This window comes from Camelus bactrianus, chromosome 9 (genome assembly GCF_048773025.1).
Source record: "Camelus bactrianus isolate YW-2024 breed Bactrian camel chromosome 9, ASM4877302v1, whole genome shotgun sequence".
Taxonomy (NCBI): Eukaryota; Metazoa; Chordata; class Mammalia; order Artiodactyla; family Camelidae; genus Camelus; species Camelus bactrianus.
The window spans coordinates 9,469,600-9,484,253 of NC_133547.1; positions in this window are offsets into that span (position 1 = coordinate 9,469,600).

The window sequence follows — 14,654 nt, forward strand, 5'->3', positions numbered from 1 at the left end:
ATGTGCTCTACCACTGAGCTATGCCCTTCCCCTCCTTCAATTTTTAATAAAGAGGATCTTTCAGTGCAACCTCTTGAATCCGGCTCCTTGCATTTTGCGTTTTATGTCTGTGAGGTTCATGCATGTTCTTACATCTGTTGGAGTGCCTTCATTTCCGTGACTTTGTGTCTATCATTCTCTGGCCTGGAAAACTATAATTTCTTCATCCGTTCTCCTGTTGGTGGGCATGTGAGCGGTCTCTCAATTCTGACTCTTTGGACGATGCTCTGTGCATCCCCTGGTGCCTCTAAGCCCACGCACTTTTCTGCGTTATCCAAGAGTGGTAGGGTTGGGTTGCAGCGGTCCAGCTGTGTAAAGATACAGCCACACGGCTTTGCTCTGATTTTCACTCCCATCTACTTTGCTGCTTTGAGTTCTACCTGCCCCACATCTTTGTTGGCACTGGATCTGGTCAGACTTTTGAAATACGAGTCATCCTGGTGTGTGTGTGTGTGTGTGTGTGTGTGTGTGTGTGTGTATCTTCTGGTGGTTATAATTTGCAATTCCTTGCTCAGGAATGAAGTTGAGCACCCTTTCCTGTATCCACTGTCCACTGGAATCCAAGCACAACATAATCTTCAAGACAAAAAGCTCTAGAAACTTAGAATCTTAGTGGCAAAGAATTTTAGAGTCCCAGACTTTAAGGAACTAGACATTCCAGAATCCTGTGCCTCAGTTTCCTTGTTTGTGTCACAGGGATTATTCAAGTCTCTGACTCAGAGGATTGGGGACAGGATTCAAGGAGTTACATGCACACTGAGAACTGAGCCCGGTGCATAGTGAGCGCACTGTAAATGTGATTTCCCCACAGGCAGGAATTTCATCCATCTTGTTCTTTTCTGTGTCCTTGAAACCTCCAACAGGATGGAAGCTCAATAAATATTTCCTGAATGGATCTTAGCCTCAAAGGATCAAAGAAACTTGCAATTGTGGAACCTCAGGAGCAAAGGCTAACAGAATTTAAGAGATGAAGACTTATCAGGCCAGAGAGTCTTAGATTTGCCAAGGATGCGTTTTTATCACGTGTAGTTCCTAAGACTGACTGTTCAAGTTTTAGAAATGAGGACATTCCATTGGTGGAGGCTTCCTAGCTCTTGGGAGTGTCTCATGTGGGACTGAAAAGACAAAACCTCTGTCTTCTCACCCTGCTTGTTACCCCTACTTCTCATATCCATCACCTCCCTCCTCACCCTCCCGGCCTCTTCCCGGCTCATCCTCCCTGCGCAAGTGAATGGATCTTAAGTAAGCTGTTCCCACCTAGGGTGCTAGGGTGTCAGCCAGAGAAAGTCCAGGCTCCTGCCATGCGGCCTTGAGCCAGGCACCACCTCCCTCTGCCTTATCTCCCCCTGCCCTGCCCCCACCCACACCCCTGCTTTTAGCCGAGGCCTCTCCCCCAACCCTCCTGCCCACACATGCCCCTTTAACTTCAGCCTCAAAAACCCGTCTCTTCCATTGAGATCCAGACCAGGACACACAGGAGGGGTTCAAACTACATATCATGTCTCAGCTTTGGCAGCCTGTCCTCCAGGAAGTCCTCCCTGATTTCTTTCCGTAGGCTGGGTCAGGTGCCCCTCTCTGGATTCCCCAACTCGAAGCCCCAACCATTCGGAGATGTCGCTGTCTGGAGGCAGCTCAATCTCCCCTACGTGTGAGCCTGTGAGGGCAGGCTGGGGCTGTGCTCATCCAAACACTCCCTGGAACAGCTGAGATATCAGGGAACAGGTCCATCAGCTCCACCTGACTATTGAAAGAGGCTGTCTTACAATGCTCTGAATTGTGCACCCAGGATGCCATTCCTCTGGGGCCCTGGGATGGCTGTCTTCGCTTTTCTAGGTCAACAGGTGTGCCCAGTGGTTCAAAGGGACTCAGGTAAGGTCCGATGGTGCTCAGCCTAGGACCTGCCCTCCTGAGACACAGTAGCCATTGTCAGCAGCTCAGCTCTCATGTCCCCAGTTCTACCCTAAAGTCTCATAAAGCCTTTCTGTTTTATTTGTAAATATTTCTTGCATGTACCCATGTACCTGTGTACCCACTGTGAGACCCCAGACTTCAGGACCCATCTCCCCAACTCCCCACTCCTTCCCCTGAGGCACAGAGAGGTTAGGGGCTTTGCCTAAGGTCACACAGCCATGGAAGGGCCGGGGGAAATAGGCTTTTTAAAATCAACTTTATTGAGACGTAATTTACATACAGCAGAATGCACTCAGTGTACGGGGTGCAAGGGATGAGTTCTGATAAAAGTTTACAGTCATATCATCACACTCGAGATATAGAACACTTCCATCACCCCCAAACTACCCCCGTGCCCCTCCAGTCAAACCCTCCCTCCATCCCCAATCCCTGGCAGCCACTGATCTGTTTTTTATCCCTGTTGTTTTTGCTTTTCCAGAATATCACATAAATGGTATCATACATTATGCAGCTTTTAAGAAAAATTCATTAAAAAATTTGAATACAGTCAAATTTACTCTTTTCGGTGTCCTGTTCTATAAGCTTTGTGCCATGCGTGCAGCAAGGTAGCCACCACCAGAATCAAAATGCAGATTTTTCCATTACCCCCAAAACCCCCTGCTGCTGGCCCTCTGTGGTCACACCCTCCCCAGTCCCGCCCCCACAACCACTGATCTGCTTTCTGTCCCTACTGAGTGGCCTTTTTCAGAAAGTCTTATAAATAGAATAACAGAGATTTGTGAGTCTAGCCTCTCACTTAGCTTAACTCATCTGAGATTCATCCACGTGGTCGTGTGCATCAGAAGCGTGCTGCATTTCATGACCATGTGTGGATGGACCACAGTTAGCTTATCCATCTACCAGCTGAAGAACACCTGGGTCATTTCCAGCTCTTGCCCATTCTGAAGAGAGTGGCTATAAACACACGTGTACAGGTTTACGTGTGACCCTAGGTTCGCTTTTCTCTTGGGTAAATACCCAAGGATTGAAATTGCCGGGTTGTGCCTGGGAAGTGTATATTTCACCTCTGGGGAGATTGGCAAACTGTTTTCCAAAGTGGCTGCTCTGCTCTGCAGGCTCACCAGCAGCTCAGGAGAGTTCTGATTGCAGAAATAGGATGTGAGTCTGGGTTTGTGAGACAGGGCTGAGCTCTTGGTCACCAAGCCACAGGGCTCCTGTAAATGATTGCAACAAAAGGTCTTTCCCCTTTGGTCACACCATGCAGTTGCTTAAAAAAAAAAAAAAAAAAGAGGAGGCAGTTCTGGGCTGATGTGGTGTGATCTCCTAGACAAATTGCTAGAAGGAAAGTCCAGAACAGGATGAATGTGTGCATTTGCGGAAAGAGGGGAGGGGAAAGAAATATGTGTACATATTTTCTGATCCATTCATAGACTATCTCTGGAATAAACACAAGAAGCTGGTAAGAGCGGAAACTGGGAGGTGGGAACAGGACTAGGGAGGGGTTGGAGCAGAGGTCAAGTAGATAGGCCACATCTCAATTCTATTTTGTGCTTTTTGGATTTTGAAACTTGTGAATGTCTTACTGGTTCAAAATAGACACATACATTCCATCCACTCCACCGACAGGTATTTCAGGCCTGGCTCTGGTGGTAAACAAATAAGATCTGATCACTGGGGAGTTGTGTCCTGAGACATTGTCAATAAGACAAGGAAAATGTAGACAATGTCAAGTATTCGCTATGGAGAAAAATAAAACTGGCAAGTGACTGGGGGTAGGGTGGGGTGGGAGAGTGGGGAGTGGTTTAAAGTGTTTTTAAAATCAGGAGGCCCTCATCAGGAGTGACATTTGGGCAAAGATGTGAAAGAGGGGAGAGAAGAAGCCATCTGGACATCAGTGGGAAGAGTGTTCCAGGCTGAGGGAACAGCAAGCGCAAAGGCCCTGAGGTGGATTATACTGGCTGTTTGAGGCTGGTTGCTGGAGTAGAGTGAGCAGTGGGGAAAGTGGAAGAGAGATTGGGAAGATGAGAGCCCAAGGACAAGGGAGGGTGGGACAGATTGTTTGGGTCTTGTGGGCCACTGCCAAGACTTTGGTTTTACTCAGAGGGAGATGGGGGCCATGGGAAGGTTCTGAGCAGGGGAGAGATGTGACCTGACTTAAGATTTAACAGAGTCTCTCTGGCTGCAAGGGTTTCCCTTTGCAGGCAGGGCAGGGACAGGGGCAGGGAGCCCAGTGAGGAGGAGACCACAGAGGTCTGGGCCATAGGTGATATGGTGGTGGCTGCGTCAGGTTGGGTGCAGCTGTGAAGAGGAGAAGTGGCTGGATTCAGAAGCTAGTTTGAAGGTGGATACCCTGATCTGTCTTACTTCTGCCTGTGTTGGGGGGCGGCCAAGAAGCCCAGGGAACCAGGACGGGGAGGAGTGAGAGGACCAGGCTTGGTTTGCGGAGATCAGAGAAAACATCCTTGGGGCCCTGATGTTTTAGCTGAGACCTAAAGCAGCTGAGGAAGTATTTGAAGGAGGCCAGTGCCAAGATCTTTTAGCAAAACAGACAGGAGGATGGACCCAGGCAGGGGTCAGGCCACATGGTGCCCAGTAGGCCTGGAGCCCTGGAACAGCCCTTGGGTTTTCTCCTGAGAGCACTGGGGAGCCACAGCAGGTTCTGAGCAGGGGTCAGGGTTGAGTTTTGGAAAGACCCCTTTGACTGTGCAGGGAGACCAGCTTTGCCTCGAGCCAGCAGGTGGCTTGGGTGGGGAGGGTAGGTGAGGGAGGGGTGACGAGCATCCATTCCAGAGATTTAGGAGTTAACTTCCTAGGAAAGGGAGATGGTGGGGTTTGTGCTGACTTCTGGGGTCAATGTCAGCTAGCATCCTAGGGGTTTCTCACACCTGAACTCAGTGAATCTTCACAACCACCCAGAGAAGTATCCCCTTTTCACAGCTGGGGAAACTGAGGCTTGGAGAGGCTGCAAAGTTCCCAGTCCAGGGTCACACAATTGGGAACTGGAGCATGGAGATTTGAACCCACAACCATTTCCCTAAGAAAGGCCAGGATGCAGCCCTGTCCATCTCCTACCCTCCCAGCTGCCCTCCAGCAGTGGCCTCAGGCAGGGTTAGGCCACCACCCTTCCCTCCCTCCCTGCCCAGAGCCCCAAGCCCAGTTCTGGACTTTATCCCCAGCCACCGCCCAGGTCAATAAAAGTCAGGCAAGCAGTGCAGAGGCCAGCAGGCAAAATTCCCCTACTCCCAGTGCCAGGGGAGTTACCCAGGGTGCGGAGGGCAGAAGGCAGGTGCGGAGAAAGGGGCCGAGGGGGAAGGGGAGCATCTGCAGTTCCGCGGTGCTGCCTCGTTGCCATGTGCCTCAGTTTCCCTCTCGGTAAAATGGTTGGGGCTCCTTCCAGGGACACAAGAAGGACCCTCAGGCATCTTCCCTTCTGGTCGGACTGGGAGACAAAGGTTTCCTCAGTCTGATGGGGGAGACAAGGAGCTCCACCCTGATGGAGACAATAAAGAGCTCTCACTAAGTCTGATGAGGGAGACAGGATTTCCCAAACAGGATAAAGATAAGTCCCAGCTCCCTGGATAGAGAGCAGGTGTCTAGTCTGCATTTCCAGTCTGCTGGGGGAGGTTAGGAGGGCCCATTCTGATGTGTGATATGGTTAGTTTCTAGTCTGAGGGAGGAGGCAGGTAGCCCTAGCCGCAGTCTGAAGGGGGAGGTAGAAATTCCTCCTTGACGCCCCCTCATCCTGCCCCACTCTCTGTGCTCCCCAGGGGGAAACAAGATGCTCCAGCCTGAGCTTCCAGTGTGATGAGAGAAAATGTTTGCTCCAGCTCAGCCTGCTCTTTCCTGAGCCTCCAGAGTCCAAGCAGCACCTGAATGCTTGAAATGCCACTGTTAGTCAGCTCCAGCTCTGGAGGGGGCCAAGACCAAGGGCCAGGGAGGCAAAGGATTTGGGGGATCCAAGGGCAATTCTGCGGGGCTCTGGGCCTGACGTCTTTTGTGAGCTCAGATCTGGATGGTGAGGTACTGGCGCCACCTAGTGGCATCTATGGACCAGGCCTCCCATCCAGAGCTGGAGGAAAGCTGAGGCCCCCGAGGACGTGAACCCCTAGGTGCAAGTCCCTCCCGCCCCCCGAAAAAAAGAAACCCATCTGTAATTCTGTGGCTTCACTGTGCTCATCCTCCAGGTGTTCTGGGGGGAGGGGTCTTTCTGACCTATAAGTCTGCTCCTGCCTCTCTGCTCACAACTTCTCCATGGCTCCCCAGTGCCTGAGAAGGAAGCCCGCACGTGGGCCCCGAGGCTGGCCTCTCTAGCCTCTCCCAGACATCCCTGTGCTTCAGCTGAACATGAGTAGATTTTTGAGCATGTCAGACTCAGAAACTACCTTCAGGCCTTTGCACAGGCTGTTCCTTTTGCCTGGAACACCCTTCCCTGCCTCTTCCCCAGCATCTCTTGTACTCCTCCTTCAGACCTTGGAGTAGATGCCTCCTCCTCCAGGAGCCCCTCCTTGACCTCCCCAAGTCAGGGTTACAGTCTTATGGGGAGTGCTATGTCCCTACAGGGCCTGACACTAGCTACATACTCCAGGGAATGTTTGTTTGAATAAATGAATGAATGCCAGGCTGGAGAGTTTGCCAGGGCAGCCAGAGGAGAGTTTAATCAGAGGAGGGACAAGGTCAGATTTAGAAGCTTCCAGGTTTCCTCTTAATCCTGAGCCTTTGTATATGCTGTTCCTTCTTCCTGGAACATTTGCACGTATTAACTCCCGCTCATCTTCTAGGTCTCAGTGGGCCGCCCCTTCCTCCAGGAAGCACTTCCTGACCCCCTGGGTCAGGCATTCCCCAACCTGGCCTCCTGGGCTCCCCCGATCTCATCCCTGACCAATGCTGGGTTGTCACTGTCTGTGACAAGTCTGTCTCCCCTATTGGGTCCTGGGAGGACGGGACTGGGTTCTGTTCATCCACTGTCTTCCTGCAGAGCTTATAATAGAGACATCCTTTTGTCAAGATCTGGGCTTCAATCTCGACTCCCCCATTTGCAGCGTGTCTTGGGTGAGCTCAGGGCCCTCCTGGAGCTCCAGTTTTCTCGTGAGAAATGTGAAAAGAATGGGTAGTTCTTCCTCCAGCCTCCCAGGGACATCGAGGAGACAAGACCCTGGGTCCTGAACTGACCGTGTGCCGGGTGACTGTGGGTGACCCACTTCCCCTTTTGGGGCCCATCTGGCTATATGAATGGGTGGCAGAGGCCCCATCCTGCCGGGACATTTCAGGAGGCCGGCGCGGGGCTTCCCAAGGCGGGAGGGTCAGGGACAGGCAGAGGGAAGAGGTGTCTGCTGGGTTAGGGGAAAACCAGCCTTCCCCATCATAAAACGGATGATGGGAGGGAAACAAACAAGGCCGGCTCCACCCGGGCATGAGGGGAAGTTGGGGGAGAGGATAAGGGGCCCCTGGAGGTGGGTAAAAACCACAGTCCACAGCTTGTGCCAGCTTCCCTCCCAGAGCCTGTATGCCATGGGGTCCAGGCTGTCTGCCCTGTCACTGGCCCCACCTCCAATCCTGCTCTGCCTGCAGCCTTCCAGCCTCACAAATGGCAGCTCCATCCTGCACATGCTCGGGGAAGAGCTTAGAGACCCCTCTACTTCTGTCTTCCCTCACACTGAATCCAGCCCATCAGCGAATGCTGTTGGCTCCACCTTCAAAGTCCATCCCCACCTCCACGGCCACCATCCCGGTCCAGCTGCTGCCACTGCTGTTGCCTCCTCACTGGGTTCCCTGCTCTTCTGTCTCCCTCCAATGGTCTCTTCCAGCAGGGGGCCAGAGGGATCCTGTTAAGACCTGAGTCGGGGCCTGTCCAGCCTCTGCTCAGACCCCTCCTGTGGCTCCCACCTCACTTGAGGTAATGGCCAAGTCCTTACTGCAGCCTACAAGGCCCTGCACGCCCCTGTTTGCCCTCTGCCTTCACCGTCTCCACTTCCCCCACACTTGCTCCACTCCCATCACCCTAGCTCGAATCCGCTTTCCTGCCTCCGGGCCTTTGTACATCCTGTGCCTTCTGTTTGCAGTGTCTCCTCCCCACCAACTGTCCACCCAGCTCCTCTGATCTTTCAGGTCTCACATTGTGAGAGGCCGACTAATGCTCCCCCAGAGATATCCATGTCGGAATCCCTGGGACCTGCGAATGTTACCTTATATAATGAAAAGGACTTCACAGAGGTGGTGAAATTCAGGATCTTGAGATGGAGAGATCATCCTGCGTGATCTGAGTGGGCCCTAAATGTTATCACAAGTATCCTTATAAGAAGGAAGCAGAGAAAGATTTGCTACAGAAGACACAGTGCTGTGACAATAGAAGCAGAGACGTGGGGTGCAACCACAGGCGAGGGACGCCGGCAACCACCAGAAGCTGGAAGAGGCAAGGAACGAATTTTTCCCTGGAGCCTCCAGAAGGAACCAGGCCCGTGGACACATCGGTTTTAGGCCTGTAAGATGCATAAGATGCACTTCTGCCTGCCAGAACTGTAAGAGAATGCACTTCTGCTGTTTTAAGCCACTGAGTTTGTAGCAATTTGTTTCGGCAGTCACAGGAAACACACACGCCTGAAATGTCACCCCTCCGGGAGGCTGCTTCGGAGCCTCCGCCTACATTACATACAAGAACCCACGCTTTTCCATCAGAGCATTATGACACTTTGTGATGACTTTGTCATGACCTGTTAACACCTGTCTTCCAGTCTGGGCTGTGAGCTCCGTGAGGCCAGGATCCCAGATGTCTCATTCAGTATGTGTTCCTGTGACCTTACGCAGGACCTGCTGAGGGTCTAGGCTCAACAGATATTTCCGTTCAAATTCATTCATCCATCCACTTATCAAGTATTTATCAAGTACCCAGTGTTTGCCTGGCACCGTTCTTGGAATTGGGGGATGCAGACAGTGACTCTGCCCTTGTGTCTCCCCTGGTTATGAACCGAATGCTTGTGTCTCCCTTAAATTCACATGTGGAAGCCCTAACCTCCCCCCGCCACTGTGCACCAGTACGTGGAGATGGGGCCTCTACGGAAGTGCTTAAAGGTGGGGCCCCAAGCTGAAAGGATTAGTGTCCTTCTAAGAAGAGACCCGACAGCTTGCCCCCCCTCTCTCCCCCCGAGCTCACAAAGAGCACTGGGCAAGACGGATGTGCCTGCAAGCCACAGGAGAGGCCTCGGACTGAAACCCGCCTGCTGGCACCTTGCTCTTGGACTTCCCAGCATTTTGAACTGTGAGAAATAAATTTCTGTTGTTCAATCCATCCCATCCGTGGTATTTTGTTACGGCAGCCCAAGCTGACTCAGATACCCTCTAGCATTTGCTATTTCTCGGTTGTTTTTCCCCTCATTCCACACTGCTTTACTTATCATGGCAGTGGTGGTTTAAAAATCTGTCCACAACTTCTTTGAGGATCCTCCCCTCAGAGGTGAAGCGAATCCCCCTCCCCTTGAATATGGCTGGATGTAGCGATTTGCTTCTAGTCTGTAGAATACAGCGGAAGTGAAGGTGTGTGATTTCTGAGACCACTGTGGCTTCCTTCTTGCCCTGCCATGGGATCACCAGCTGCCTTATCATGAACTTTCTACAGAGAGGCCTGGGTGGCAAGGGACAGAGGCCGCCAGCCAACAGCCACGTGAGTGAGCTAGGAAGTGGATCCTCCAACCCCCAGCCAAACCTTCAGATGACTGTGACCCAGCCAACCTCTTAACTGTACCCTCACAGGAGACCCTGAGCCAGAACAATCCAACCAAGTTACTCTTGGATTCTTGACTCACAGAAACTGTGAGATAATACAGCTGCTGTTGTTGGGGGAATTTGTTATGCAGCAGTAGATAACTGATACAATCACTCTATGGTGTGTTTTGTTATCTGGTAGGGCAAACTTCCTGATCATTACTATGGCTATTTATTGAGCACCTACTGAGCGCAAAGCACTGATTTAAGTAATAGACAAGAGATAAATGTCCTGCCTCATGGATCTCACAGTCTGGTGGAAAAGACAGATAATGAACAAGTGAAGAACAAAATACATAATATGAAGTGGAGTGTGTGTGTCATAAATGCTCTGAAGAACAAAGCTAGATAAAATTAGGTGTTCTGGGTGGGGGTATGTATCCCTCTGAGGTGGTGATATGTGAGCAGAGATCTGAATGGAATGATTCAGATATCCATGGTGAGAACATTCCTGGCAGAGGGAATGGCCAGTGCAAAGGCCCTGAGGCAGGAGTTGTGTGGCTTGGTCAAACAATAGCCAAGAGGCCAGTGTGGCCAGACTGGAGTGAGAGAAAAGGAGAGGAGGAGGGGTATAGACTGTGATCTGAAGAGGAGATAATTCCAGATATGTGACCTCACCTCTGGGGCCTCTATTTCTTCTTCTGAGGAATGGGTACCTGATACCTGCTTCTGAAGGTCACTGTGGGAACTCAGGGAGATTCTGCCTGTGGTTAGCAGCACTGGTGAGGCCCTTTGGCTGCCCTTGTCCTGTGCAACCTTGAGGGGCTGGGACAACCTCTCTGGACTCTTCACTGTGTGTCAGGACAGGCTGGAGTTCACCAGACTCCCTGCTGGGTTTTGGTTCCCAAGGTCTGGCCTTGGCATCCTGGTGCCAGGCACCCCCCTCTTCTCTCCTCCCCTCCCTGCTTCTCACCCACCTCCTTCTTCCCCTCTCATCCTCCTCCTCCCTCACCTCCTCCCTATTCCATCCTCATCCCTCCTTCCCCTCTCCCTCCTCTTTCTCCTTTCTCCTCCCTCTCTCTCACCCTCCTCCTTTCTATCCTGAATCAACATTCTGGCCCGGGGAGAAAAACAGGGCAGGCTTCCTTCCTCACCCTGGCAGGGCTCCAGAGACTGACTGGGCTATTGTGTGTTTTGGCCTCAAGGTCATTCCTGCCCCGAAACTGCCCTCCCCACTGCAGAAAGTTTACTTGGGAAAAGGCATTTTGGGTGAGGAGGGGATGAATGGGGATGGGGAGAGGGGCAGAGGCAGTGCTGGAGGTCTGGCCTGGCTCCCACCATGGCTAGAAGAATCTGAGGGCCCAAGAGGACCCCAAGCACCCTCCGGGCTTTGTGGGGGGACACGGGGAGCCGTTATCAACTCCTTGGGGCAGAAGAGGGCCCCAGTCTCAATCTTTGGTCTGCAAACCTGCCCTGTGATCCTGGGCCAATTCCTGGCCCCACCCCTTCCTGGCTGGCTGACTTTGGGCAAGTTGCCTCCTACTCTTTGTGCCTCACTTTCCTTTTTTTGTCAAACAGTCCCTGCATCTGTGTCCCCCAATGTCTCAGCTGACAAAAATCACCCAGGCTCTTTATTTTTAAATAATCCAGCTTCCAGCTTCCTTTCTCTGGAGACACAGTTTCCCTGGGCCCAGGCAGGAACCTGGGAGGTATATTTTTAATAAACAGCTAGGAGACTGTGGAGATGTGGCCCCATTTCAAAGGGAGGCCTGAGGAGCAGGCTAGGGAATCAGTGCTGAGCGCACGTGGCACGGGCACCTGTGATGATCAGTGTCGGGATCTGGAAAGCTCGTACACGTGGACTAGGTTTCTTATAGGCTGTTTTCAGGTGATGACAATTTTCAAGAACAGCCTGTATTACATAAAATGAGGGAAACCTGTGCCACAGGATTAAGTCCCCAAGGAAGAAGGCATTATGGAAAAACGGTGATTTGGGGCTTTTTCATCTGCCTGTTGCTCAAACCTAACATCTTCATGGTTAAAAAGTGCTTACGGCAGGGAGGGTAGAGCACGTGCTCAGCATATATGAGGTCCTGGGTTCAATCCCCAGTCCTGCTATTAAAATAAGTAAACCTCACTACTCCCCAAAACAACAAACAAAAAATACTTCTATATATAAATAATATACTTTAAATAGATTTATTTACAAAATATTTATAATATTATATATTATTAAAATATAATATTTTTATAATAAATAAACCTAATTACTTCCTCCCAAAAAACCCCAACAAAAACAAAGAAAGAACCAAAAAAAAAAGTGCTTATGTTAACTAGATTCTTTCCTTGTATGGACTCATTTAATCTCTTAGTCCTAATTCTTTTTATTGTATCAGAAGTCTTATTTTTTACCGGGTTCTTACGAGGTTTTTATCGCTCAAGCCTTCCTCCCATACCTGAATTAGGCAGGTGCTGGCCTCCAACAGGTATTCGTCCTCTAAATCCACTAGAAGTTCCACTTCTTAATACTTCCATCCTACTGGCTTCTGGAGTATCTATTACCTGGGCTCACCATAGCAGGAGGAGGCGGGCACTGTCATTATGCCTGTTTTGTGGGGGAGGAAGAGCCGGGCTGCCTGGAGTCCCACAGCGAAGGCGGCCAGCTCAGCTCTGTCGGGCTCCGAGGCTGCGCCCTTGCCCGGCAGCCCTGCTGAGGAGTGAAGGGGACTCGTCAGCTGGCGTGTCCACCCGGCAGCCGTGGGGACCGTGGGACCTGGAGCGAGGTTTTTGGCTCTCTGTGCCTCAGTTTCCTCACCTGTAAAATGGAAGAGCTGCCAGTAACCACTCAGAAGGGCTGTTGTAGGGATTCACTGAGATAGAGCACACAAAAGGACAACACTGATGCTCGGGATAGAGGAGCCATGATTATTGTATGATTGTGTTCCTCTTTTTTCCTTTTTCTTAAAAAAAATGTTCGTTTCTTGTTGTTACTCTTTCTTGGACTCTTAAAGAAGGGGACTGGACTGTCTGGAGGATTCAGTCCAGGAGCCCAAAGAGACCTAGGGGGATAGGAGACTTGGTCTTGGGGACATCTGAGCCTCCACATCCTGAGGACACGGGATCTGGCTTGACCTAGAAAACTGAGCTGCCCCCCCTCCTGTGGCCCCTCCCCCTGGCCTCATTCTGCATTGCACAAAGCAAACCCCAGGTGGACACAACCCCAGTCTTTCCCGAATCCTTGCTACTGTGGCTGGAGCTTTTTCTCTTTGGGCTTAGGTGAGAAAGGTCATTTTGTCCAGCTTAGTAGGTAGGAGATTCAAGGTCTGTCATGGCAAAGCCTGCCAGCTGCCCACCTGGGATCCATCCTTCCCGTCTTCTTTGAGAGCAGGACCCTGATGTTCTTTGGTGCAGCAATATACCCAGGGAAAAGACTACATGTCCCAGCTGCCCTTGCAGCTAGGCTGGTCACATGACTAAGAGCTGGCCAATCAGATGCAAGTGGAAATTGTAGTAGTTGGGATTTGGGGAAGGGTTCCTTAAGAAGGGCACAGTCCATAATCTGGCATGGGGCTATTTTTACCCTTTGTTTCCTTCTTTCTGCTTCCTGCCTGGAACATAAATGAGGCAGCTGCAGCTCCAGCAGCCATCTTGGACCATGAGGTGATCAGGAGAATGGAAGTCCCCAGCTAAGAATAACGGAGCAGAAAGATAGAAAGAGCTGTGTCCCTAATGGCACTGTGGAGCCACCATTTCAGCTCTGAACAATCTACTTATGGTCACTTTTTATGTGAGAGAGAAATACTCTTCTATCCATGTAAGCTACTTTTATATATATATTATATATATACACCAGTTTCTCTTTTATCTTATATATTAATGTCCTTTCTCTTTGCTGTTTGTGTTACATTATTTCCAGTCTTTCTTACCAGCTATTGATGAAAAATTCTAACTGATAGGTATGTCACTGACTCTTATGTGAACTTGGAGGTGTGGCAAGAACTTCGATGCTTTTTCTCATTTGGGGCTGGTTAGTGTTGTTGGGGTTAAGAGTATAGGTTCAAATCCATCCTCACTTTCTAGCTGTGCCATTGCCTGGAAACCTCATCTTGGAGATCACGGATTTAGCTAATAGCCTTCAAACTCCATGGAGCTCTCTTAGTGCTCAGTTTGGTAGGACAGAGTCAGTGGACAGAACTTTTAGCTCCCTCCTTCCTTCATTAGCCAGAACTGGTCACGTGGCCACCTGTTGCTGTAAAGCAGTCTGGGAAAGTGAGTACCTGACATTTTCAGCTGCTTTTATGGGAGGCAGTGCCTGCCATCATGAAAGAGGAGAGGGGAATGGTTGCTGGGGAGCTAACCACATTCTCTTCTCTCTCTCTCTCTGAGAGAGGAGAGAGAGAAAGAGAGAGAGGGAGAGAGCGAGCATCTACCCTGGGACAGACCCTTCACTTTAATCAAAACAGTTTCTCTTTAATTTTATATATTAGTCTCTGCTGTTTCTTGTTATATGTGCAAACAGTTTGTCCATTTCACTGATATTTTCAAAGAATCAGCTTTAGGTTTTATTGACTCACTCAATGTTTTATTTTCTATTTTATCCATTTCTGCTTTTATCTTTCTTAATTCCTTACCTTTTCCCCTTTGGTTTATTTTGGGGACTTTCCCCCTCATTTCTTGAGTAGAAACTTACTTTGCTCACTTTCAAGCTCTTTTTTTTTTTTAATAATCTCAATGCATTTAAGTATTTAAGGCTTTCATTCTGCCGCCAAGTGCGGCTTTGGCCGTATCCCACGGTTTCATTATATAATGTTTTTACTGTCATTTGATTCTGGTTAGTATTTTGCATTTTAAGTGTCCCTGTAATCCAAGTATTATTTAAATTCAAGGGTTTCCGGGGGCAGGGGTATAGCTTAGTGCTAGAGCAGGTGCTTAGCATGCACAAGGTCCTGAGTGCAATCCCCAGTACCTCCATTAAATAAATGAATAAACAAACCTAATTACCTCTCGCC